General features: G+C 49.6%; 1 protein-coding gene across 2 annotated transcripts in view; it reads right to left on the reverse strand.

Moving 5' to 3' along the window:
- The window catches only part of ASAP1 (ArfGAP with SH3 domain, ankyrin repeat and PH domain 1), a 347,294-nt gene extending 341,649 nt beyond the window's left edge, over positions 1–5,645 (reverse strand). Inside the window, exon 1 of one of the 2 annotated variants that reach the window (XM_047842304.1) lies at positions 5,515–5,645. The gene's annotated coding sequence lies outside the window, so the exon portion shown is untranslated. The remainder of the gene's footprint in view (positions 1–5,514) is intronic. The other variant, XM_047842303.1, reaches the window with a different exon arrangement.
- Positions 5,646–24,630: the final 18,985 nt, after the last annotated feature.

Raw genomic sequence — 24,630 nt, forward strand, 5'->3', positions numbered from 1 at the left:
GGCAGGCCCTCGAGTTCCTTTGTCCCCCTAACGGTTCAGATGCATTTGTCCTGATCGAACCGCATGCTCTCTCCAGACCGCTCTTGCGGCCTGCTTTGGGAACAGGGCTGGCTGGGGACACGTGCACTGGGTCTGGAAACAAGGTTTTAGCTGCAGAAAAAGGCATACACAGGGTTGGGATTCACCCTGGGCTTGGAAATCAGCCATCGCCCACCCTCACGGTCCCCAGTCCTTTCTGGGAGTAGATACAGGGTAGGTGGGTGAAGAGAGGGTCTTCAGGGGGTGGATTTAATTTAACCTTGGGGCAGCATGAGAAAAGTTAGCGTCCCTGAGTGGAGAGTGACCAATCTGGCCTGCAGCCCAAAGAAAGGCACGGTGACGTGAATCCTCAACCCCACATCCTCACGCACAGCTGGGCAAGAAGGAAAGCTCTCATGAAGGAAAGAGTATTTGAGAGGACAGTGAAGATACAAGTGGAACCTGATCCCCGGGCTCCCATAACACCTTCCCTTACCAGCCCCCAAAGACGTCCACATCCTAATCCCCAGGACCTGTGAATTCGTTAGCTTACATAGGGTACATGGCACTAGGGAGTTAAGGGGGAAGATGGGATTAAGGTTGTTGATCACTGGAACTTAAAGGAGGGAGAGATTCTAGATTATACAGGTGGCCTGGTATATTCAAAAGCATCCTTAGAAGTGGAACAGGGGTGGAGCACTTGGGTGGCTCAGTTAAGCATCTGACTCTTGGTTTCGGCTCAGGCCACGACCTCATGGTTCATGGGTTTGAGTGCAGAGCATGCTTGGGATCCTCTCTCTTTCCCTCTCTCTCTGCCCCTCTCCTGCTCCTGCTCTCTCCCTCCCAAAATAAATAAATAAACTTAAAAAAGAAAAGAAAAGGAAAAAAAAAAGGAACAGGGAGCCAGGAGGAAGACCCAGAGAGATGGCAGCATGAGAAGAGCTCAGACCATCATCGCTGGCTTTGAAGACGGAGGAGGGAGACCTTGGACCAACGTATGTGGGAGGCATCTAGAAGCTGGAAAAGGCAATGAAACAGATTCTTCCCTAGAGCCTTCTATTCTTGAGCCTACCCTGTTCCTTCTGGAAGGAAGCTTCCCTAGAGCCTCCAGAAGGAACAGAGCCCTGCCAACACCATGATTTGGGCCCAATGAGACTCATTTCAGACTTCTGACCTCCGGCTCTATAAGAGAATAAATTTGTGTTATTCAATCCGCTAGGTTTGTGGTCATTACAGCGGGAAGAGGAAACTAACACACCGCTTATCATTATACTTAGCCATTAGAACGTAATTTTTATTTATATGCCCATCCGTCACTCTCCCATCAGTAATAATAAGAATAGAAACTAGCACGTGTTGAGCACTTAGCACAGGGCAGGGCCCGTACCACATTTTCCATAACCCTGAGATACTATAAAAAGGTAACTTCGACAAAACCCTTTCATGAAAGTAAACACAGGGATCTGGGGGTCAGGGGGAGCCACCAGTGGTACCCTCAAAGAGATAAAGACACGGGGATATTTTCAAAGATGAGTAGGAGTTAGCCTGAGAGAGGGGAAGAACATAAGCAGACCCGCAGAAAAATGAAACAGTACGTAGGGCGCGTGCGGGCAAGGGCTTTGGTGGCTCGACTGCAACCTGCTCATTTCCACACCAGCGTCTCTAGCCCACGGGCACCCTCTGAGGTCTGAAGTCACAGGCCCGTGTGCCTGCGTGAAGTCTCCACCTGGACGCCTCCCAGACACCTCTCCAACTTAGCATGGTCAATATGGAACCTGGTTCTCTCCAGAACACGTTCCGCCTTTATTCTTCCCCGTCTCCCCAAAGGACACCCAGCTGTCCATGCCGTAACCCAGGGGTCATCCTCAAGTCCCTCCCCGGCCTCAGCCCCATTTGATCCATCACCAAATCTCATCAGTTCCTACCTGCAGGTTATAACCAGGTCACCCCCCCCTTCCCTCCACGGCCAGTGGTCTCAGCCGCCACATTTTCTGGATTCACGCAGTGGCCCCCATAACTGGTCTCCCTGCTTCCACTCTGCTGTCTGTCATCAACTCTTTGTAAAGCAGTAAAAGTAATCTCTTAAAAATGTCAATTAGGGTAGAGGGCGCCTGGGTGGCTCAGTCGGTTAAGCGTCCGACTTCAGTTCGGGTCATGATCTCACACTCTGCGAGTTCGAGCCCCGCGTCGGGCTCTGTGCTGACAGCTCGGAGCCCAGAGCCTGCTTCGGATTCTGTGTCTCCCTCTCTCTCTCTCTGCCCCTCCCTTGCTCGGGCGCTGTCTCTATCTCAAAAATAAATAAAAGCATTAAAAAAAAAATGTCAATCAGGGGCACCTGGGTGGCTCAGTCGGTTGATCACCTGACTCTTGATTTTGGCTCGGCTCATGATCTCATGGTTCCTGAGTTTGAGCCCTGAGTTTGAGCCCTCAGTGTGGAGTCTGCTGAAGATTCTCTCTTTCTGCCTCTGCTCCGTCCCCGCTCGTGCTTGCTCTCTCAAAAAATTTAAAAATGTCAATCAGATCCCATTCCGGAGTCCAAGCTTAGCCATACTTCCCTCCGTACTTGGTTTGGAGGGGGACTCCCCAGCCTGGCTTAAAAACTGCCTCCCTCAAGGGGCACTTGGGTGACTCGGTCAGCTGAGCATCCAACTTCGGCTCAGGTCACAATCTCAAAGTTCGTGGGTTCAAGCCCTGCACTGGGCTCTGGGCTGACAGCTCGGGGCCTGGAGCCTGTTTCCAATTCTGTGTCTCCCTCCCTCCCTCTCTGCCCCTCCCCTGCTTGTGCTCCGTCTCTCTCTCAAAAATAAATAAGTAAACAGTAAAAAAAAAAAAAAAAAATTAAAAACTAAAAGAACCTGCCTCCCTCTGAAACCCTCCCCTGCAACCTCTCTGCCTGGCTAGTCCCTTCTCAAGTGCCCGGTCTCACAGAAGCCTTTTTCCCCAGCAAAGCCAGGCCCACCCCCACTTCACTTCGGTCAAGATTTCTATCTTTTGTGTGTTTCCTTGATAACAAGAATCACAGTCTTTCATTTGGGCTTCTGGGTCTGGCCCAGCCCCACCTCTGGAATGCAAGCTCCAGGCGGGCGGGGCGGGGCCCAACTTGTTCGGCATCGGACCCTCCCCTCGGGACTTCGCAGGGTGCCAGCCTGGAGCAGGTGCTCGGTACAGGCTTGTGGACCTGACTAACCACAAGAGCAAGCGTGAAGCTGCCACTGAAGGATGGGGCTGGAAACCGAAGGCCTTGAACACAGGGTCCTATTCATCTCTGCGGGACTGGTACCTCCCGCGGGGAAGCCACTTAGCATGAACTGGTGAATGAAGGATGAATCTGAAAAGTGCCATCCTTTCTCGGCAGGGCTCCCGAAGGGGCCCCCTCTCCTTCTCTCCTTCTCGGGATTTCTCAGCAGGTGACATGACCAGGGCATGTAGCATGTGCTCAATAAATGTTAGCTGTCAGCGTCCCTACTGCTTATGCAGGGGCTTACTTGTGCATCCTACAGAAAAGACTTCTTTTCGAGCCCGTGCCTGCTACGGGGGCTAGGAGAGAAGTATGAGGAGGAAACAAGAAAGGGAGAGATGAGTCAAACACAACTGAGAACCCAGAGCGAAAATGCAGAACAACACTGTTCCAGGTAACACGGGCTTCCTTTCTCCTTTAGACGTCAGCCCCGTGGGTGCGGTGTGGAGAAAAATGCCAGCTGGGAGGTGGGTCCTCACGAGGGGCGAGGGAGGGCCCCATCTGAAGGCACACATTCATTTTTGGGCCTGCAGGGCTCTGACTGACTTTGGAAATCTGGCTCACTGTGGCTGGTGAGAGGTGGAGAGAATTTCAATTTCCTTCACCAAATGGCAAGCCTGCGAACAAGTCCTTTCTCTCCGACATTATCACATACTAAAAATGAAAACCAGCCATTCGGAGCTCTCATAAAGAGAAAAATAGATGGGCTGCTTAGCTCACAAGATGCAGGAGGGCTGAAAATCAAGTCGGGAGAACATCAGAGGGTACATTTTGTGCTAAGATGCCACCCTTTTTTGGACTCGGGAGTTTCTATTTTTCACAAAAGAATGGGAGAGAGAGAAAAGGAATTCCCTATATAATAAGCCACCCATTTTATGTTTCAAATCCATGTGGTGGCTGAACAGTCGGGGTTAGGGAATTTTTTTTAACTCACTATCTCAAAATACACAGTTTGAGATAACCACGTATCTCAAAAATAACAGCAGTAATAGATAAGGCAGAACACGGGGAAGGCACTGAAACAAAGGTTATAATGCAAATAGGACATATTTCCAAGCGTTTCGTGGCTGCCAGACCAGAACGTGCCATAGTTTAGAGGAGCACTGGACTTGGAGTCCTAAGACAGGCCAAGCGACCTTGGGTGGGCTATGTGACTTCTCCCAGCCTCATATGCACAACAACCAGGGGACTGAAACAGTGGTTATGGAAGATCCTTTTTCTTCCTCAACTGTAGAGATGCGCGGTTTTCCAGAAGTCCCTGCATCTTCTGGCTAAACAGTCCGCCTCCAATTACAAAACAGCAAGGCCTTGGGGTGACGGGCGCAACAGAGGGAAAACTAGCCTCGACCCTCGGTGCTGTTTTCCAACCCCCACACTCCGCAGCGACCCGTGCCCGGCTGTCATCCCAGAATCAATTTCTGCTGCCGAGACAACCTGATGGAGTCTACGGGGAAAAGTGGAAGAAAGTTCTTGTTCCTGCGGATCGGCGCAAGCGAAGAACGCTAACGACGGGATGATCTGGAGTTGGCTCTCCATCCATCCCCCTGCGCTAGTGGAAGGAGAAATTACTGAAGGAAACCGCTCTAGGAATGCCCGAGAAGAACTCTCCTCTCGGGATGTACGAAAACCGCAGGATACCAGACGCCAGCGAGTTTCTTTTCTCTTTCTTTTTTTTTTTTCCTTGAAACTTCACCTCGCGCTCAGAAAATGCAGCAGGTCCCAAAATGGTACGAGCGGGAACAACACAAGCCACTTCCCAGTCTCCCCGTGAACAAACCCCGAGCCCCGAACGGGGACGTCTGTTTCCCCTTGCGGGTCTTCTCGCTCGCTTTAAAAGCCAGTGTGGCCCGGGGCCTGCCCGGCAGCGCCGCGTCCAAGCCGGGGCCGGGGCCGGGGCCGGGGCCGGGGCCGGGGGCGGGGGGGAGGCCGACCACGCCGGGCCCGGTCGCCCTTCCAGGAACGGCGGGGAACTTTCCTCCGCCGCGCACGGAGACAATGCCGCGAGGGCGCCCGGCCGGCGGGCCCCGGCGCCTCCCCGGGAAGGCGCGCGCAGCCACCGGCCGCCCCCCGCCCCGCGCCGGCGCCCCCCACCCGACCCCAGAGCGGCCCCCCGGAGCCCGGGGCCGGCGCCCTCCCTCCCCGCGCCCGCCCGCGGACCCCCGCCGGGGGGCGCAGCCGGGAGCCCGCCCCGCGCCGGCGCCTCTCGGCGCGGGGACCGGGCAGGGGGCGCGGACGACCCAGGGCGACCCGCAACTCACCGGGACCGGGCGGGCCGCTGGGCATTATTCCATGGCTCGCGCGCGCCGCACCCCTCGGCCGGGCGCGGGCGGCCCTGGGGACGGAGGGAGGGCGGCGGCGGCGGCGGCGGCGACGAGGCGCGGGAGCCGAGCGCGGCGCAGGAAGGGGCGGGCGACCATGTGCCGAGGGGAGGAGGCCGCGGCGGCGCGGGCGGCTCGGACGCTCCCGCTCGGCGGCGGCGGGCGCGGGCTGCAGGAAATCCCAGCACTTCGACAGGAAATCGGAATCCTGACTAAGCATTCCGGGCCCGGCGGTCGCTCCGCGCCGGGGGCTCCCGCCTCGCTTAACCCTTGGCCCGCCGGCGGCCGGCGGGGGGCGCGGCGGACCCGGGCGCGCGGGGGGCCCGGGCTCGGGGGTCCTCCCGCTCGGCCGCACGCCCCGCGCGCCCCGCCGGCCGCCGGCTCCGCGTCCAGGGGTGGAGGGGCCAGGATGCGCCCAGATGAAACCTTGGCCCTGGCGGGGGCCTTTCGGAGCCCCCACTCCCCACCCCAGACACCAGAAGAGAGCCTGGGCCTCTCCCGTTCTGCAGAGGATGAACTTGCCACCTCCTGGCCGGTTCCCCTATTTTCAATAAAAGAAGTGACTTTACCTGGCTGCCCCCTTTGTACTGCTTCCCCTCTGCTAATCTCCCCAGTTTCGTCCAGCGGCAGGGGGGCAGGAATTTCCTCTGTCAGGATAGTATAGGAACAGTCGGGACAACAACAGCCAGGACTTCAGACTCTGATGCCTGTTGGGATCTAGACGTTGCTTTTTAATTTCTTGCTGTGTCACCCTGGGTAAGTCACATAACTTCTCTGAGCCTCCGTTTCCTCAGATGTGCAATGAGGCGGAAATACTACCCCCGCCCCCCAGGTTAAAGTTGGGAACCAAATATTTAGACAGGGACCCCCACGTTGTAAATGCTCAAATAAATGATAGCCCTGATCGCTCTTACGACCATGAGAGACATCTGAGAAAGGAGGGTTTCAACTCATGGGGTGTGTGCTGTGTATATCTGTGCCCACTTACAAAGCCTTAGAATTTCATTTGCTTCCTAATCACCAAGTGATTATTTTTCTTTGCAGGATTTCAGAAACTGCTCTTAGCAGAGGAAAAGGTTACTGGCTGTGGCAGACCCCCTTCTGGTGAAATCTGAAACTCACAAGCCTCACAGAATTTGGGATTTTGCTCTTAACCCAACAGTCAGGACCTTGTGGGGGTTTCTTTAAAAGTCTGAAGAGGCTTCGCAAAGTTTGAAAACCAAAGTAAATATCTGTCCGGTCAGGCCGGGAGTAGGCGGCCAGTAGGAGCGATTCACTGTGGTTTCCCACAGAAATGCCACATTTGGGGGTTTCTACCTGGAGGATGCAGCTTGGTGGTTTTGCTGTGAGCGGTTCAAATTCCTTTGAAACCCAACCAGACTTTGAAGAGGGAACAACATGCCCGTGAGTGAAAAGGGAAGCTTGAAATGAACCTGTTGGGAACCGAAAGTTGGGTATCCACCCCTCTACTCCACGTCAGGACCAGACATCAGCTTTAGACCCAAGTTGATCTTGGGTCTAAAGACTTTTCTGGGCTTTCTAAAGCCTCTGGGCTTGGCAGCAGGACTCCAGGATCCTGCCCCAGGCCCTTTGCAGCTGCTGTTCCCTCTGCCTGGGAGCATCTCCACTTGGCTGTTCTTGGCACTCAGCACACAGCTCAGAAGTCAGCTCCTCAAAGGGGGCTTTCCCCAGCCATTTGGTCTACTTGTGCCGGGCACCTACTTCCACCCCTGTCTCTCCTGCACATCACACGCCCTGTTCCACGGCTTCATAGCCCCTATCACTACTTAATTTATCCTGGTTGGCTGCTTATTTATCTGTCTCCCCACTGCGTGGGTGTGCTCCATCAGAGCAGGCTGCTGCCTGTCTCCTTCAGTCCTGTATGCCCACGCCAAGAAGAGTGCTGGCCCGTAGGAGACCCTCAACAAAGCCATGTCAAACGAATGAAAGGGGCAAACAAGATTAGGGTGACCGGTTCATTCTGTCCCTTGGTTCCCTGTGTCTTCCGCTTTGGCGGAGAGGCTCTCAGATGAGAAAGCCCAGTGTAATGGGAACTCTATTAATGGTCCTGGAAAGTTAACACTCTAAGTAATTAAGACTGTCAGATGACGTCACTGCAGTCTCGTTGGTACAGTCCCAGTTAATTGCTCCCTCCTTTGCGCTCCCCCCAGCACTTCTGTTCATTTAAGGAACATATTTATCACATTATATGCTTGCTCAGTGAGCGCTCTCCTAAATCGGATGGCAAGCTCTTTGACGTGGAGGGAAAGGAAAGGGGCCTACATTGATTGACCACTTACTGGGAGTGGGGCCCCGAGCAAGGTGAATTCGAATTCATTAAAAGACATTGGTTAAGTGCCCTTAGCGTGTTCAAAAACTTTCCGGGCACGAGATCTGCAAAGATGAACTATTCTTGCTCTCCAAGAAAAACAGACCAGGACGTTCTATCTAGAAAGCAGCGAAAGGATTACTCTCACAGAGGTATGCACAGGGTGTCATGGGAGATGTACAGAGTATGGGGAAGGGTTCCTAAATCAGCATGGGGGGGGGGGTGTCTTAGTTTGGGCTGCTATAAAAGAATACTATAGACAAGATGACCGACTTAGAAACAACTCAAATTGACTTCTCACAATTTTGGAGGCTGGGAAGTCTGAGATAGGCCCAAACAGATCTGGCGTCTGGTGAGAGCCTGCTTTCTAGTTCACAGACTTTCAGCTAAGTACTTTCAGGGGATTCCCCCGTGGAATTGGGTCCACTTGCCCCCTCTTGCTAATTCCCTCTTTACGCTGTCTGTGTCTTCCCTGTCTCTTTCTCACTCATTCCTTCTTCTTGGATCAGTCGCCTCCCACGTAAACCAACTGCACCAAATTCCTTATCCCCATGTTTGTTTCTGGGGGATCCCAATCCAGGACAGCATCCATTCATTTATTCACAGATAATCGATGGACCAGGCACCCTCTATGTGCCTGAGGAAACATGGAGCATGAGGGTGGGCACATAATATATTTGGGTAATGGCCTGAGGGGTACGTGTTCAGGCATGGAAAGCAATGAGATTGAAAAGCCTTGTACCATTTTCCATTTGAGGACACTGAGGCACAGGAGTGTTCAGTAAGTGGCTCAAGGCCACACAGCGCGCAGAGGAACTTGGGAGTCCAGGCTTTAACCACCACCCTGTAGTGCGTCTCCTGGCGGCTAAAGCTATTGGTGCAATTGGTGAATTCACTCGTGGGGATTGTGCAGCACGAGAAAATCCTGGGATGGAGACTGATCTCCGAGGGACACCCTAGGCAGCAGAGGAAGATGTGCCCACAAAGAAGACTGAGAGGGAGGGGCCTAGAAGGGGGGTGAGAGGAAAACCAAGGGTAAGGGAGGAGATTCCTTCTAAACGTTAGGAACGGCCAACACTCAAGTGCCCCAGAGAGTTCACTCACGTAAGGATAGGAAAGCAGGTATGCGTCTCATTCGACAATCGGAAGGCTGACAACTCTTGCCAGGGCTGTTTCAATGGGGTGGAGGGATTGGAAGCCAGGTTGCAGTGGGAGATGGCAAGTGTAGACAACTCTTTTCAGAAACAAGGCTGTCTAGCTAGTGGGAGGTGAGGGGTGGAAGATTCTTTAAAGAGGGTAAGTGAGCATCTGTGCTTGATGGGAAGGTCCCAGGAGAGTGGGAGAGGCTGAAGAGGGAGGGCGGGTGTACTGATGGAACAGAAACAGGATGAGCAGGGATGGGGTGGGGGTGGGGTGGAGATGAGGCCTGGACCAGAGGAGGGCCACCTTGTCCATCGGAGCAGAGCAGGGGCAAGGACAGGACTCCAGTTCCACGGGGAGTTGATCCTGGATTCCCAGACTGGATCTTAGGTGGGCTCTTAAGGTCCCCTGGTCTAATTCCTCCTGACATGTCTGCTCTGGGCGAAAAGAATTCATTCAAATACAGATGAATACAAAGTGACTTGAGTCTCCAAATGGAAAAGAAATGGCAGGAAGGAAGAGTTATTTTGGCCCAAAGTAGGTTAGTAAAGTGGCAAAGGAGAGGATGAGTAGGACAGACTTCGGAGCCAGAACAGACCCAGCTTGGTGACTGATGGTGGGAAGGAGAGTGGGGGGTGGTGGGGGGCGAGAACATGGGGGCCAGGGGGAGCAATGAGGCTTACCTGGGAGGAGGGGGAGGAGGAGGAGGAGCAGCAGCGGGGAGGGCGGCATTTTTACACATGATAAAGAGCATGGGAGGGGAAGGTTTTGAGGTGGAAGGTAATGAGTTCCTGATTGTGCTCTGTGCTGGGAAGGCCGGTGGGTGGGTAAGAGTCTGCAGCTTTGCTGGGCTGGCAAGGAGGGAGAAGGCAGTGGGCATGAGGGTGGGGGGGGGGTGGGAAGAGGGGAGGCGCAGGGACCTTCACAGTTGGCGATCAAGCACCTAAACAGCTAACACCCCTTACTAGCTTCTCACAGTCTTGCTGGAGACCAACTTCTCCAGTGAACAGTTTCCCCGCTGGGCCAGGTAATTCCTTGTTGTGGGGGCTCCTTGTGCTTTGCAGGATGTCTCGCAACATCCCCGGGCTCTCCCCGCTGGATGTCAGTAGCCACACCCCAGCTGTGACAACAAAAATGTCTCCAGGCATTGCAAAGTGTTCTCTAGTTGAGGCCCCCCGCTCTATCGTCTTTCCCTCGAGTCACGATGCTGCTCAGAAGGTGCAACTTTGGACAATCTTCTTCAGCGGGAGTACCTGTTCCCAATTGTGGAGACACACTGCCAGGGTTCAGACCGGGGTTCGTCCAGTCCCCTGGCTTGCAACCTTGAGCAACTTTCTTCCCTTCTCTCGGCTTCTATTTTGTTGTGTTGTTTAGGGTTTTTTTCTTGTTTTGCTTTTCCTCCATAAAACGGCATTTTTGAGAGGCTGAAATGAAGAAATCCGTGTAAAGGGCTTGGCTCTGTTTGGAGCATGAGTTAGCCTTCCTTCCGTGGTCGCTTGTACCAGTAATATTCGTAGTGCTATGTACACACAGGTGAGGCATCTAAGCATTTGGGAATTGGGGCCTCAAGATCTGGATGTCCCAGACGAATCACAGACAAAAGGGCACACTTGAAGCTGTGGACATCTAAGGCATCTCGAGAGGGTGTAGATAGAAAGAAGGGAAGTTTGAGCAAGAACCCCACAGAACACTGAAATCTCCTGAGCAGCCGGAGGAGTCTGTGGGTGAGATTTGGGTGGTCGGAAATGTAGATGGGGAACCAGGCGTGAATTTTGCCATCTAGCCAACGTGAAGCAGCAACCCCGCCCGTTGGGTGGTGGGAGATACGTCAGCACATTGCCGGGCTGTGGAATGATGCTGATGTTGATGTGGCCACTCGAGCCAGGGGTTGTGTAGGTATGGGCACTCATTTAATGCTCGCGACAAGGCTAGGGCTTAGGTACTGTTTATCATCCCCATTTTATGGTTGGAGAAACTGATATGTAGAGAAGGAGGTGGAGGTGAGGCGGGTTCGTCGGCGAGGAGGGTGGGAGAAACGGCCTTTCATGCCGAGAACCACAGGAGCAGACGCAGAGCCCCAACACCCTTGAGTATCCATCGGGGTTAGTGGAGCAGAGACTGTGAAGCAGGTGTGAAGGGCTGGGGGACAAGCCTGGGTGGGCCCCCACGAAAGGGGGATGCCCAGCAGTGCCGCGGCAGGCCATACTGAACCCCAAGGCCAAAGGCAAATTCAGTCATACTGACCCTGTCTTTATTTAGAAGTTTGAGGGGCATGTGGGTGGCTCAGTCGGGTAAGTGTCTGACTCTTGATTTTGGCTCAGGTCATGATCTCACAATCTATGGGTTCGATCCCCACGTTGGGCTCCGCGTGGAGCCGGCTTGGGATTCTCTCTCTCCCTCTCTCTCTCTCTGCCCTTTCCCTGCTCCCTCTCTCTCTGTCTCTCTGTCTCAAAATAAATAAACATTAGAAAATAAATAAAAGTTTGATATTCATCCTGGACGTTTTACATTAATTTTTCTTTTAAAACATATTGAATTAAAAAAAATTTTTTTGGGGGGCACCTGGGTGGCGCAGTTGGTTAAGCGTCTGACTTCAGCCAGGTCACGATCTCGCGGTCCGTGAGTTCGAGCCCCGCGTCAGGCTCTGGGCTGATGGCTCGGAGCCTGGAGCCTGTTTCCGATTCTGTGTCTCCCTCTCTCTCTCTCCCTTCCCCATTCATGCTCTGTCTCTCTCTGTCCCAAAAATAAATAAATGTTGAAAAAAAAAATTAAAAAAAAATTTTTTTTTTTATCTTGATTACCTTATTTGTTGGCATGTGCTTAGCTGGACTGAATGGAATTCCAAACTCTTCCAGCCTCCTCGACCTTGCTGCTTATGATTCAGATTCTAGCCTGCCTCGCTCCCCTGTCCCTTAGCCAGGAGAAGGCAAGGGTCCTGGTTTCAGCCGCACATGACAAGAGTCAATGAGGAAGGGGCCATTCTACAGGAAACCAAGTGCTTTTAGGGAGAAATGGATACGGGGCATTCAAACCTAACACTTGGCCACTCCACTTGGGGCCACCTGGAGATCCTTGGTGCAAAGAAGAAAACATTCTGGGGAGTGGGGAGAGGAGGTAAAGAAAGAACGGAAGGTGGGCTGAGGACACATAAACCCACAACACCAGGTGTTTAAGAACCTGCACGTGGTCTTTAGCCTCGATTTCAATTCTGGCTCACCTACCACCCCTGTGATTTTTGCCTGGTAACTTAAATCCTTAAGCCTCAGTTCCCCACAAAACGGGGATAATGAAAGCACACGTGTCATGAAGTGTTAGGATTAAATGAAATGAGTCACACGAAAGTGCTGGAACATAGTGAATATCCAGGGTCTTATCGTCAGTGTGTGTATCAGCATTTTAAAAGTTATTCTTTTTTCAAGCTATTGAGTAATGAAGGAGAGAGAGATGGATAGTAATGTCTCCAGAACGGATTCGGGGGGGAGGGGGGATTTTTGTTTGTTTTTCCAGTTGAAGGAGAAAGGGAAGGAGTGGGGGGGGGCACATATAAGTAAGTGGCTTTTGAGCAGTGGTTCCTCACCTGGTTGGAAATGCCTGCCATACCTTCCCAAGTCAAACTCACCAATTCACAGAAAAGTTGTGATGCACCAGGGCCACGCATGCCTGGCCAGCATGGTCAGGGACAGAATCCAGATTTCCTAATGCCCAGGGAGGTATGTCTCCCTAAAAACCTGGTTTACTGGACTGTATCTAGTCACTGTCGATCCTGGAGGCACTCCTTGTGCCCAGATCACAAGAGCGTGAGATGCAGTGAGGTCCTTCTCATCACATTGTTAAACCAAAAACAACAACAACAACAACAACAACAACAACAACAACAAAACCCTCTTTGCAAAAGCTAAACTGGGAAGGGTGCTGTAAGATGAACACCCAATGCATTTCCTCCAGACACGCTAAGCATCGGGGAAAATGCTTTCCGTCGTTAGGTTATTAATTTTAAAAGCTCCATTTCCAGCTATAATGGAGCTTTGTGATAAAAGGGGCAGATAAATGGGTCATTGCAACAATCCGTTAAGGAAGTAAGGTTCTCTTCCGTTTTGGGTGAAATTAATAAGGACTTCACCTTCTATTCCTCTTGGGAGGTGACCCAGAACGAGCCTTCCCTGACCTTTTAGGGTTGGGGTCGGTCTCTCCTCTATGTTCCTAGAATGTCCAGGGATCAGTGCTGGTGGGGCCTTTACTGCAGTGTCCTTTATCTCTCTCTTGCAGACCCGAGGGCAGAGACTCTCTCATTGGCCTCTGTACATCCTGCAGTTAAGTGTGTGCTCAACCCACATCTCATGAACGAGTGCTTGCACGCTTTATGAAACAGCACCCCTCTTTAGCTATGTGAGAAAACCTGCTCGCTTCCTAAGCAAGCAAAGTCGGGCAAGGAGGGTTTCAGAGCAGGCTTCTCACACTGATACACTGTGCCGAGCAGAAACAATCATGTGTATTAGTAACAGTATGAGCGTTGATAACAACCAGTAGCTAAAATGTATTGAGTAGTTTCTCTATGTCTGGCACTGGCATAGAGTTCTCAAGATTCTAACGGCACTTTCCAATGATTATCTCATTTAATCTCAAAATAAATTTATGAGGCAAGCCTATTAACATGTACATTTTACAGATGAAGAAACTGAGGCTCAGAAAAGTTGCTGCAGACACAGAGACTCTGTCTCGGGCCAATTCACTGTTACCTTCATGCTCTCTTGCTGCAGACTGAGCTCCGCTCCGGGGATCAAAATAGGTCATGGAATGCAGACTCCGTATCTAAGGAGTTTATGGTGTATCTGAGCCATAGATTTATAGTAAAATACCAGGTCGCCATAGTCGGTGCCTACTGTTTCAGGAAAAAGTGGAAAATCCTCCCCCGGTGGTTTTGTAAATAGTCCTTAATTGAACTCAGCATTGGTATCATTACCACCAAGTTCTGCAATTAACCAGCCTGGAGTTTATTTGCTAGGTTGCAGCCACAGAGATATTTACACATCCAACTTTTAACTCTAGGAAAGATTTTCAGCCTGTAAATTGCTTACCCAGGCGCAATCATAGCTGCTAGGAAACTGCCTGGGGCCATTTCCGGGGATGAGAAAGAGAGAGGATTCCCCCAAAGCCAGCTGTTGCTACCCCAGAATAATAACACTAACAATTAAGAACTAACAATTGTGCAGTCCTTTTAAAAATTACAAAGCACATTCTCATACAGTGGCGTGCCTAGTTTTTAATTCCCATGAGAGTGGGAGGAGTGGACTGCCGTGAGGGTTATTGTTTGAAAGAAGAACCCCCAAAGGTTTGTTTCCTCCAGGGCTGTGGCGTGGTCTTCTTATAACCAAGGTCGGGTGAACACCTCCTTTGTACTGGGAACTGTACTACGTGCTAGAATGTACTGGTGAGCAAAACAGACCCTGTGCCTGGACTCATGAAGCTTATAGTCTAGACGGGGAGAAAGCAACACTGCAATTCAATAATACACACGGATAAATGCAAGATTACGACTATTATAGAGCTACTGGAGAGGTACAAAATGCAGTGCAAACCCAAAGTGGAGGGATTTAACGTAATCCAGATCAGGGAAAACTCTTCTGAGCAGAGATGAGTGAGAATGAACTAGGCAAAGAAAGAGGGAAAAGTGGGTTTTTTTTATTAAATTTTTTTTAACGTTTATTTATTTTTGAGACAGAGAGAGACAGAGCGTGAACGGGGGAGGGGCAGAGAGAGAGGGGGACACAGAATCTGAAACGGGCTCCAGGCTCTGAGCTGTCAGCACAGAGCCCGACTCGGGCTCGAACTCACGGACCGCACGGACCGCGAGATCATGACCTGAGCCGAAGTCGGACGCTTAACCGAGTGAGTCACCCAGGCACCCCAAAAGTGTTTTAAGCAAAGAGAACAGCACATGTAAAGGCCTCAGGGTCAAAGAGAGTGTATTAGTTACTTTTGCTGCATGAAAAAGCACTCCGAAACTTCGTGGCTTAAGCAATGACCAGACCATTCAGCCCCTTAATTCTGTAGATTGGCGATTCGGCTAAAATCTGCTGGGCAGTTTTCCTCTGACCTCAGCTGGTTCACTCGTATACTGGTGGGCATCTCCCAGGTCAGTCAAAAAGGCTCATCCCTGAGGGCGCCTGGGTGGCTCAGTCAGTTCAGCGTCTGACTTCAGCTCAGGTCATGATCTCATGGTTCGTGGGTTCGAGCCCTGCGTCAGGCTCTGTGCTGACAGCTCAGAGCCTGGAGTCTGCCATGGATTCTGTGTGTCCTTCTCTCTCTGTCCCTTCCCCACTCACACTCCGTCTCTTTCTCTCTCTCAAAAATAAACTTCAAAAAAAAATTTTTTTTAATCATCTCTGGGTTTTGCAGTTGTACCTTGTCTGGCAGGTTACTGCAGGTTTGTTGACATAGGATCAGGGTCCTGAGATGAGCAAGAAAGGAAGCTGCAAGGCCTTTTACAGCTGAGGTCCAGCACTCACCGCCTCATTTCCGCCACATTCTACTACTGATCAAAGCATCTTTAAATATAATCAATAGGAAATAGAATCTTAGAAACGGAAGGGATTTTCAGCATAGTGTAGGCCAGGTGACAAAGAGCAGGTGGATTTGAATGAACGGAAGGGTGCAGACATCAGGTATGCCCAGCGTCAGCATCTCTAGTCCATGGAATGTTGTACAAAAGGTCTGGAACTAGTTTCTCTCCCCTGGGATCTTCTGGGCTCCTTGTCCTCGCCCCCTCCACAGTGACATCAGAGAGGCTTATCTGAAATGCCAACCTAGGGGCGCCTGCGTGGCTCAGTCGGTTAAGCGTCCGACTCTTTTATTTATTTATTTATTTATTTATTTATTTATTTATTTATTTATTATTTATTTTTGGGACAGAGAGAGACAGAGCATGAACGGGGGAGGGGCAGAGAGAGAGAGACACACACAGAATCGGAAACAGGCTCCAGGCTCCGAGCCATCAGCCCAGAGCCTGAAAGCGTCCGACTCTTGATTTTAGCTCAGGTCGTGATCCCACGGTTCGTGGGTTTGATTCCTCTGTGGGGCTCTGGTGCTGACAGTGCGGAGCCTGCTTGGGATTCTCTCTCTGCCTCTCTTCTGCTCACACTCTCTCTCTGTCTCAGAAATAAATAAACATCCGGGGGAAAAAAAATAAATGTGAACCTAACCTTATAACCTTTGATGTTTCCCCAATGCCTGCCAAGCCTGTTGGTACATCAGAATCACCAAGAGGGACTGTTTAACATACAAACTCCTGTCCTCCACTCTAGATTCATCAAATGAGAATTTCTGGGTTTGGGACTGGGATCAATATTACTTAAAAGCTCTGCCGAGGAGTTAGCTGCAGCTGATTCAGCTTTTTGGGAGTCACTGGCTGCAAGGTAGTCCAGACGGAAACGTTTCGAGAAAGGCTCTCTGGCATTATTGATCTCTGCAGCTCAGACGGAGCCTCTTTACAAAATAATCTGTCCTCCCTCTCTGCACCACCCCCAGAACTCATGTCTCCTTTCACTGTGCACCCACTATATCCTGCACAGACTTTTTATACTGTTATCATTCAAAGGGTACTATCCAAATCGGCTTACGAACCTGCCACATTGTCACTCCCCTGCCCCCGCCCTTTCCCCACTCCCAAGGCAACCCTGAGATCAGTTATCGTATTGACTTCAGTGCCTACCAGAGGACCTGGCACAAAATTGATCTAATCCAACTGATCCAAGTGTCCATTGGTGGGCGAATGGATAAACAAAATGTCGTATATACATGTATCATTCAGCCAAAAAAAAGGAAGGAAATGTCGACACGTGCTACAGCATGAACGAACCTTGAAGACATTATGCACAGCGAAACCAGCCAGTCGCAGAGAGACAAATGCTGTATGATTCCACTTACGTGAGGTGCCCCCAACAGTCAAATTCACTGCGACACAAAAAAACAGAAGGGTGGTTGCCGGGGAAGCGGGGGAGGGAATGGGGAGTTAGTGGTTAAGGGGGACAGAGTTTCAATTTTTCAAGACGACGGGAAGAGTTCTGGAGATGGATGGTGTGGTGGGGACGGTTGTCCGACAAGGTGAGTGTACTTAATGTCCCTGAAATGTAAACTTAAAAAGGGTGCAACATAAGAAAATTTAGGAGGGCAAGTGTTATGCCCCGTGTATGTTACCACGATGAAAATTTAAAAACAAAACTGAGCCCATGAAGGCGTGGATGGTCACCAGGCGTTTGTGGAACACCTCCAGGATCAGAACATTTCCTGACAAGATGGCTTTGCCAGAGACCAGCTCTATTATAACTTGGACTCTTCAAGATAATGGCTCTGCACATATTCCATGGAGCCACCGATGGGTGATGGCCAGCTGAGGTTAGGCCAATACCGCCAGCTCTCCATCTCTCTGTCTGGCTCCCGAGGCTTGGCCCCTCTTCAGACTTCCTCATCTGTGCCTGTGGCCTCGGCACAATTCTCCCTGGCAGCCTTGGTGTGGGTCTGCCCCAGACTCCCACAGCTAATGGACCCTACCCCACACAAACCCAAAGGACTCAGCTTCCAGCTCAGGCCACCTTCTTTGGAAGAAGCAATCAGAGAGAAAGTCCTTTCTCAAATATGGCCAAGACCTCTGTCCTTATAACTTTCCTCTCTATGGTTCAAATTCGACCTTCTGGAACATTACCGGGCCAGCTCCACCTCTTTTCCCATCCAGCAGCTTTTCTAACACTCAAATACAGCTCTGATGATCCTTCCCAAAGAGTTCCATATCTTTAATTTCTCAGGTAATGGATTTCTAGATCCTTCCCCCCACCCAGTTGTCCTTGCCTGACTTCACAGTATTTTGTTCATGTCTTCCTAAAACATGGCTCTTAGAGGTATATTCTCCACATGGCACCTGACCAGTGCCGAAAAGAGCAGGATTATTATTTCCACCATGTAGACCCAAATTTGCTGAATCCTGAAATAAATCCAGATACCCATTATGTCTTTCTTTTTTTTTTTAATTTTTTTTCAACTTTTTAAATTTATTTTTGGGACAGAGAGAGACAGAGCATGAACGGGGGAGGGGCAAAGAGAGAGGGAGACACAGAATCGGAAACAGGCTCCAGGCTCCGAGCCATCAGCCCAGAGCCTGACGCGGGGCTCGAACTCACGGACCGCGAGATCGTGACCTGGCTGAAGTCGGACGCTTAACCGACTGCGCCACCCAGGCGCCCCCCATTATGTCTTTCAAGTGAACTATAATCCCAAAGTCGGTTTGTTTCACCCCCCACTTCCTACGTCAAATGAATGTACTTCAGACTTCAGATTGTCTGAAATATCTATGTGCGCTCCACATTGAACGGACATGGTGTGATTTCGTTTTTTAAATAGCTTTTCATTAGTTTGCTTTTAAAAGTTAATTAATTTGCATCTAGAACTTCTCTACTTTTCACCCCGTGTGCAGTCAGGTCTCAGATTTCACAGGCTGGTTGTCCTCACTTGCCCAGGCAGGATCTCACCTCTGTCCCGGTGGATTCTGACCCGGTTATTTCTGGGATCCCCAAGGGGCTCTCTTGTGGGCTTCAAACAGGCTCGTTTATTTGAGGCCTCTTGTGGCCGTCTTCTGCCCTTAAAGCCTCCCATCAGGTGCCAGGTCCTGCCACTGTTCCCACCACCAGGACCAAAACAGAGCCCCTGCCCATCCTGATGTCCCCCAGAGCCCCCAAAGTCACAAACTCCAGATGCAACTCTGATGGTGCCTTTGTCTCATCAAGCCTCTTCTGCCACAAGGGATAGTCACAAGGGATGCCTTCGAGAGGCTTCTGTCCCTCATTCTTCATTAGTCCCCCAAAAGCTAAACACAGGCTATACACATGGGTATAGAAGCGTCTTTAGAATTCTTTGCCATTTTCCATCTCCAGCACACCAACTAGGCACACAGTAGGATTGCCCTGCATCTAACCCGTTTCCCGTCCCCGTACCCCCTACTCTGTCCAGATGATAAAGCTATGGCCCCACAGAGAAGGTTATTTAAGCAGAGTGATAGCCTGAGGCTATTAAAGCCAGGAATAAATCAGTCTCCAGAGAGCCCTGGGAAATCATACAGGTGCCTTCGTGACATTCATCTGGAACTTCAAGGTATTTTTTTCTTTAAGTCACTAAGAAAACATGCTTTGTGTTAAACCGCTCACCCAATCCTTCACTCTCCCTCACTTCAATCTTTTGTTCTTCCTTTCTGTTAGATACTAACTAGGCTTCAGTTAGAAAAAGACAGATGAAATCCAGCAGTGACATTGCTAGAAACATGAAGCCTTTTTTTTTTTTAACTATAAGCTGAACAAGTTTTTCCCTGAGGGCAAATGCTAAAAAAACAAAAAACCAAAACAAAAAAAAGATATGGAGGGGAACCTCCTATTCTCCTGAGACGGAGCACTGCTGTTCCTTTCCTACTGGATTTGTTACTTTCTCTGAATGTGGTGTCTGAGTCAGTCTTCTGGAAAAGTCATTACTCCTGTCTGTGCCTCTCTTTACTCCAGTGCAGAATAGGCTTTGATGGTGTCTCTAATGATTTCCAACTGGAAAGTGGTACCCGGTAAGCCAGGCGACGGATTCATTTTATCCATCCATCCCTCCACTGACTCATGGACCCATCAAGGATTTACTGAGCATCACCAAGGTTCATGCACTCAACAAGTGTTTACTGAGCACCGATATCAAATCTCAGTGAACAAGAAAATAAAAGAGGCAACAATCCCTGTCCCTGTGGAGCTTACACGAGAGTGGTGAAACATATACATGGAAAATTGGTAAATTACATAATGTATCAGAGGGGATCGGGCCCATGAAGCAGAAAAAACCCAGCAGCTCAGGGTCAGGGAGCATCAGGAGGACGGGGACAGGGTGGAACCAAGGCTGCCATCTTTCTCTTTATTGTGGTAGAATATACATAACACAATTTACCGCTTAGCCATTTTTTAAAGTTTATTTATGCACTTATTCATTAATTTTAAGTAATCTCTACCCCCAACGTGGGGCTCGAACTCACAACCCCAAGATCAAGAGTCGCGTGCTGAGCCAGCCAGGTGGCCCTCACTTTAACTCTTTTTAAGCGTCCAGTCCAGCAGCATTAAGTGTACTCACATCATTGTGCAGCCGTCCCCACCATGAATTTCCAGAACATGTTCATCTTCCCAGCTTGAAACTCCGTCCCCACTGAACACTAACTTCCCCCTTCGCCCTGCCCCCAGGGCCCGGCAACCACCATTCGACTTTCTGTCTCTATCACCGTGACTCCTCTAGGTACTTCATGTAAGGACAATCCTATAGCAATCATTCTTCCACGGCTGGCTTGTGTCACTTAACGTGATGTCCTCAGAATTCATCCATATTATGGCATGTGTTGGAATGTCATTCCTTCTTAAGGCTGAGCAATATTCTGTTGTATGGATAGACCACATTTCGTTTATCCTTCGTCAGCCAGCGGGCATTTGGGTCCCTTCCACCTTTTGGCTCTTCCGAATCAGGCTGCTGTGAACACAGGTGTGCAAATATGTGCCCACTTGCGTTCCTGCTTTCAATTCTTTTGGGTACATACCCGGAAGTAGAAGTGAATCATATGGTAATTCTACACTCGAGTTTTGGGGAACGGCTATGCTGTTTCCCCCAACAACTGCATCTTTTCACGTATTCCATCAGTAACGCACAAGGATTCGTGTCTCCACATCCTACCAACACTTGTTGTCTTGTGTTCTGTGTTTTCTCTTTTTGTAGACATTTTAATGGGTGCGAAGTGGTATCTCCTTGTGGGGCTGATTTGCATTTTTCTTTTTTTAAATTGTTTTTTAATGTTTATTTATTTTTGAGAGAGAAAAGAGAGAGAGAGAGAGAGAGAGAGAGAGAGAAAGAGAATGAGAGGTCCTGAGTCAGGGAGGGGCAGAGAGACAGAAACACAGAACCCGAAGCAGTCTCCAGGCTCTGAGCTGTCAGCACAGACCCCGACACAAGGCTCAAACTCATGAACTATGAGATCATGACTTGAGCTGAGTTCGGACACTCAACCAACTGAGCCACCCAGGCGCCCTTGATTTGCATTTTTCTGGTGATTAGTGATATCGAGCATCTTTTCACATGCATATTGCAAATCTTCTTTGGAGAAATATCTAATCAAGTCCTTTGCCCATTTTTAAATGGGCAAATTAAATTTGTTGTTGAGTTTTAGGAGTTCTTTGTGTATTGTGGATATTGATGCCATATCATAAATGTAATTTGCAAATGTTCTTTCTCCTATTCTGTGGGAGGCTGTCATTTTAAGTGGGCTTCATAGAGAACGCATCACTTGGGCAAAGACTTGAAGGAGGTGCCGTTCGAAGGAAAGGAAATGACAGAATCTGAGAACATGCAGACTGGGGGATTGAAAAGAACTGAAAACAGGCCCCTAAAATCATTCTTAAATGATTATAGGGTTTGCCACTGCCTTAGGGATTCAGAATCAGGCACATATGGGGGCGTGTGTGTGTGTGTGTGTGTGTGTGTGTGTGTGTGTGTGATTGCAAGAATGGTGATTTTTCTCCCCTTGCTTCATTTGTTCCCAGAAGGCCCTCCTTAAGAGCGACATTCCGGGCTCTCGCTCATGGGACTGCTCGGCCCAAACTCTCCCTGGGCTGGACTGTCTCTAGGTCTAGAGGGGCAAAGTGTTAGCAAATCCTTTTGGCCAGGAGTATAACGCCATGACCTGCCATCAGTTTCATGGGTCGTAAAGATGACCGTCTGCTCTCCATCTCTCTGTGTCCCACCTCCCTCCACTGGTTCTACAGTCAGGAGGAGAAGAAAAGGGTTATTATTTATGGACCGCCCCCCATCCCGAAGACCTCAGCAGCTGGTGTCAGTCATGAATGGAAGCTAGGCAAAGTGTTGTCATGCTATTCTTTCCCTGTACTGCCCACCTCACTTTGGTTTTTCTCACATGCTTCATCCAACAGATGGTTCAACAAACCAGAATCCACTTCTGCCTTCTGTTGGTCATGGAGAAATGGAAGCAAATTCAGCTCTCTCCACTTGCCTAAGACAGGCCAGGCATCGTGTCTGGTGGTTTGCATGCCCTTATTCCGATCCTCATAAGAAGTACATTTCATTATCCCCATATGAGGAAGCTGAAATTCAGAGGTAAAGCTACTTGCTCGATGCCACAGAGGTGCTTCACTCCAAAACACAGCCCTCTTCATCACGCCCAAAGGAGTTTCCAGGGTTCCGAAAAGCTGCCTTAGGAACCACGGTGGGAAAGGCAAGGAGAAGGAGAGGGAGGCTGAGTTGTCAGGGTCCCAAGCCCACCTCACTTCAGCCTGAGCCACAGACCTTTTGATCCGTTTTGTACGACTTACTGTCTCATCTGTAGAAACTGTTAATATTCCCTCCTTTGAACAGTTTTATGCCATCAACGGAAGCTCACAATCCAATTCTTTATTCCTGACCAAGTGCCTTGAATCAGTGATAGATTTTTAAATTTTTTTTTTCAACGTTTATTTATTTTTGGGACAGAGAGAGACAGAGCATGAACGGGGGAGGGGCAGAGAGAGAGGGAGACACAGAATCGGAAACAGGCTCCAGGCTCTGAGCCATCAGCCCAGAGCCCGACGCGGGGCTCGAACTCACGGACCGCGAGATCGTGACCTGGCTGAAGTCGGACGCTTAACCGACTGAGCCACCCAGGTGCCCCAGTGATAGATTTTTATACTCAGTGGCATCTTGGGGTCAGGAGTAGGTTATTAGCATTACATGTGAACGTTTATTTGCAAACGTGTTTTTATGTTTAAATGACACAAAACATGAAGGTGTGAACAGCAGGTGCAACCCTAGGCCACCGGCTCCTTTCCTATCTCAGCTCTCACTGTGCCCCAGAACTTTCCATCTTGCCTTCCCTCATTGAAGCTCCTTGGCATGTGGCCCAGACCCTCAGAACCATGGCTTGGGCTCCAGTCTCCTGTCCTGGAAGCATATGTATGGGGACATCTCACTGACTGAGTATGACATCACAGATTCATGGGTACCAGAACATCTTGTTCATTTCCCCCACCTTGTTTGAGAAGACATCCCAGGATGTGAATGAAGGACATCCTATGGAAGCTGACAAAGGACATTGTTCTCTGCCCTAAGCCTGTTAGGTGAGGGCAAGAGGTCTGGGCTGGAATGATCGAACACCCCCAGGATCTTGCATGTGTAGGGAATGATACAGAGGGGCAGGGATAGAAGGTAATATTCACACTGGGTGCAGGAGACTCAAAAGCCCATCACTGAGTATCTACACAGTGAAGCCTGTGCCTACCTGACGGCCCAGCGATTCCTCTGGAATTGCGACATCTAAGAAAAATTAACGCACACGTCCACCAAAAGACAGGTGCAAGCCATTATCACAGCAGTAGTGTTCTTCATAATCAAAAGCTAGAAACAATCCATAAAAAAATAGAATGAGCGAGACGTTTTGGTAAAATTATACAAGAGAGTGTGATACTGCAGTGAAAACAAAGAAACCATGAACTATTATCACCGGCAACCACATGGAAACATCTCCCAGATATAACGAGAGAGCGAGCGAGCGAGCGAGCGAGAGATGTTGGCAGTCCTGGTGGTTGCACTTGAACCAGACAATGATGACAGGCTCTTGGCAGTGTTCTCAGCTGCCCAGATTTCCGTGGTTCTGATGTTGGAGCCACATTCCCCGCCCCCAGCCTGCATGTGGATCCTTGAGCCACCTGCTATCCTGCCAGTAAATTCCTTTTACATTCATGTGAGCTCTAGTCTCTTGCTTTGTTGGTGACCCAAGCCCTCTTCTAGCATGTAACCTAGGGCTGGAAAGTAGAAGCAAATAAAACAATAAATGTGATTGCACTTTGTCAATTATAAAGAACCAAGATACGTGAAAGACATTATTATTAATTTTAAAAAGGCAAAGGAAATGGGTGTTTGAAATGCTCAGTTGGTTTGAAACATTGAAATCATCTAAAACCATGCTTTACAAGGCTGCCTAATTGCAAAAAGCTATAAACCCTCTTGGGAAAACAACCATTAAAAAAAGCATGACATTTCAAAATGTGATACAAGTCAGGACCAACTAGCTCATGATGGTTATTGTAGCAGGAGCGTTATTTTGGTTTAATGGGACACTTTAAAAATACAATTAGATCTTTCGACTCTGGCAGAATAAAAACACAGAATGAAATGAAAATAGCAGGTATATCGGAAGACAATGTTACATAAGGAAATTATTTTGGTGAACTTTCCTTGAGTCAGGATGGTTCATAATTGTATAAGTAGATACTTCAATTTAAACATGAAATGCAGTAAATTAGTCAAGTAACAAAAAAAGCATCTCTCTCTCTCTCTCTCTCTCTGGTATTTCTCAATGAAATACATTAACGATTAGTGTTTTCTCGAGTTGTGTAAGTTGATGGCCTGATGTCTGCACACATTTCCTCTTCGTTTGGAAAGTGAACGTTCAGGGTACTGGTTCTTTTACAGCAGATGACCTTTCCATGAGGTCTCGGTCTCCTGGAGACCTCATGTCCCATCGTGGCCTTGGCTCCCTAGAGGTTCCT

This window comes from Prionailurus viverrinus, chromosome F2 (genome assembly GCF_022837055.1).
Source record: "Prionailurus viverrinus isolate Anna chromosome F2, UM_Priviv_1.0, whole genome shotgun sequence".
In the NCBI taxonomy this organism is placed as follows: domain Eukaryota; kingdom Metazoa; phylum Chordata; class Mammalia; order Carnivora; family Felidae; genus Prionailurus; species Prionailurus viverrinus.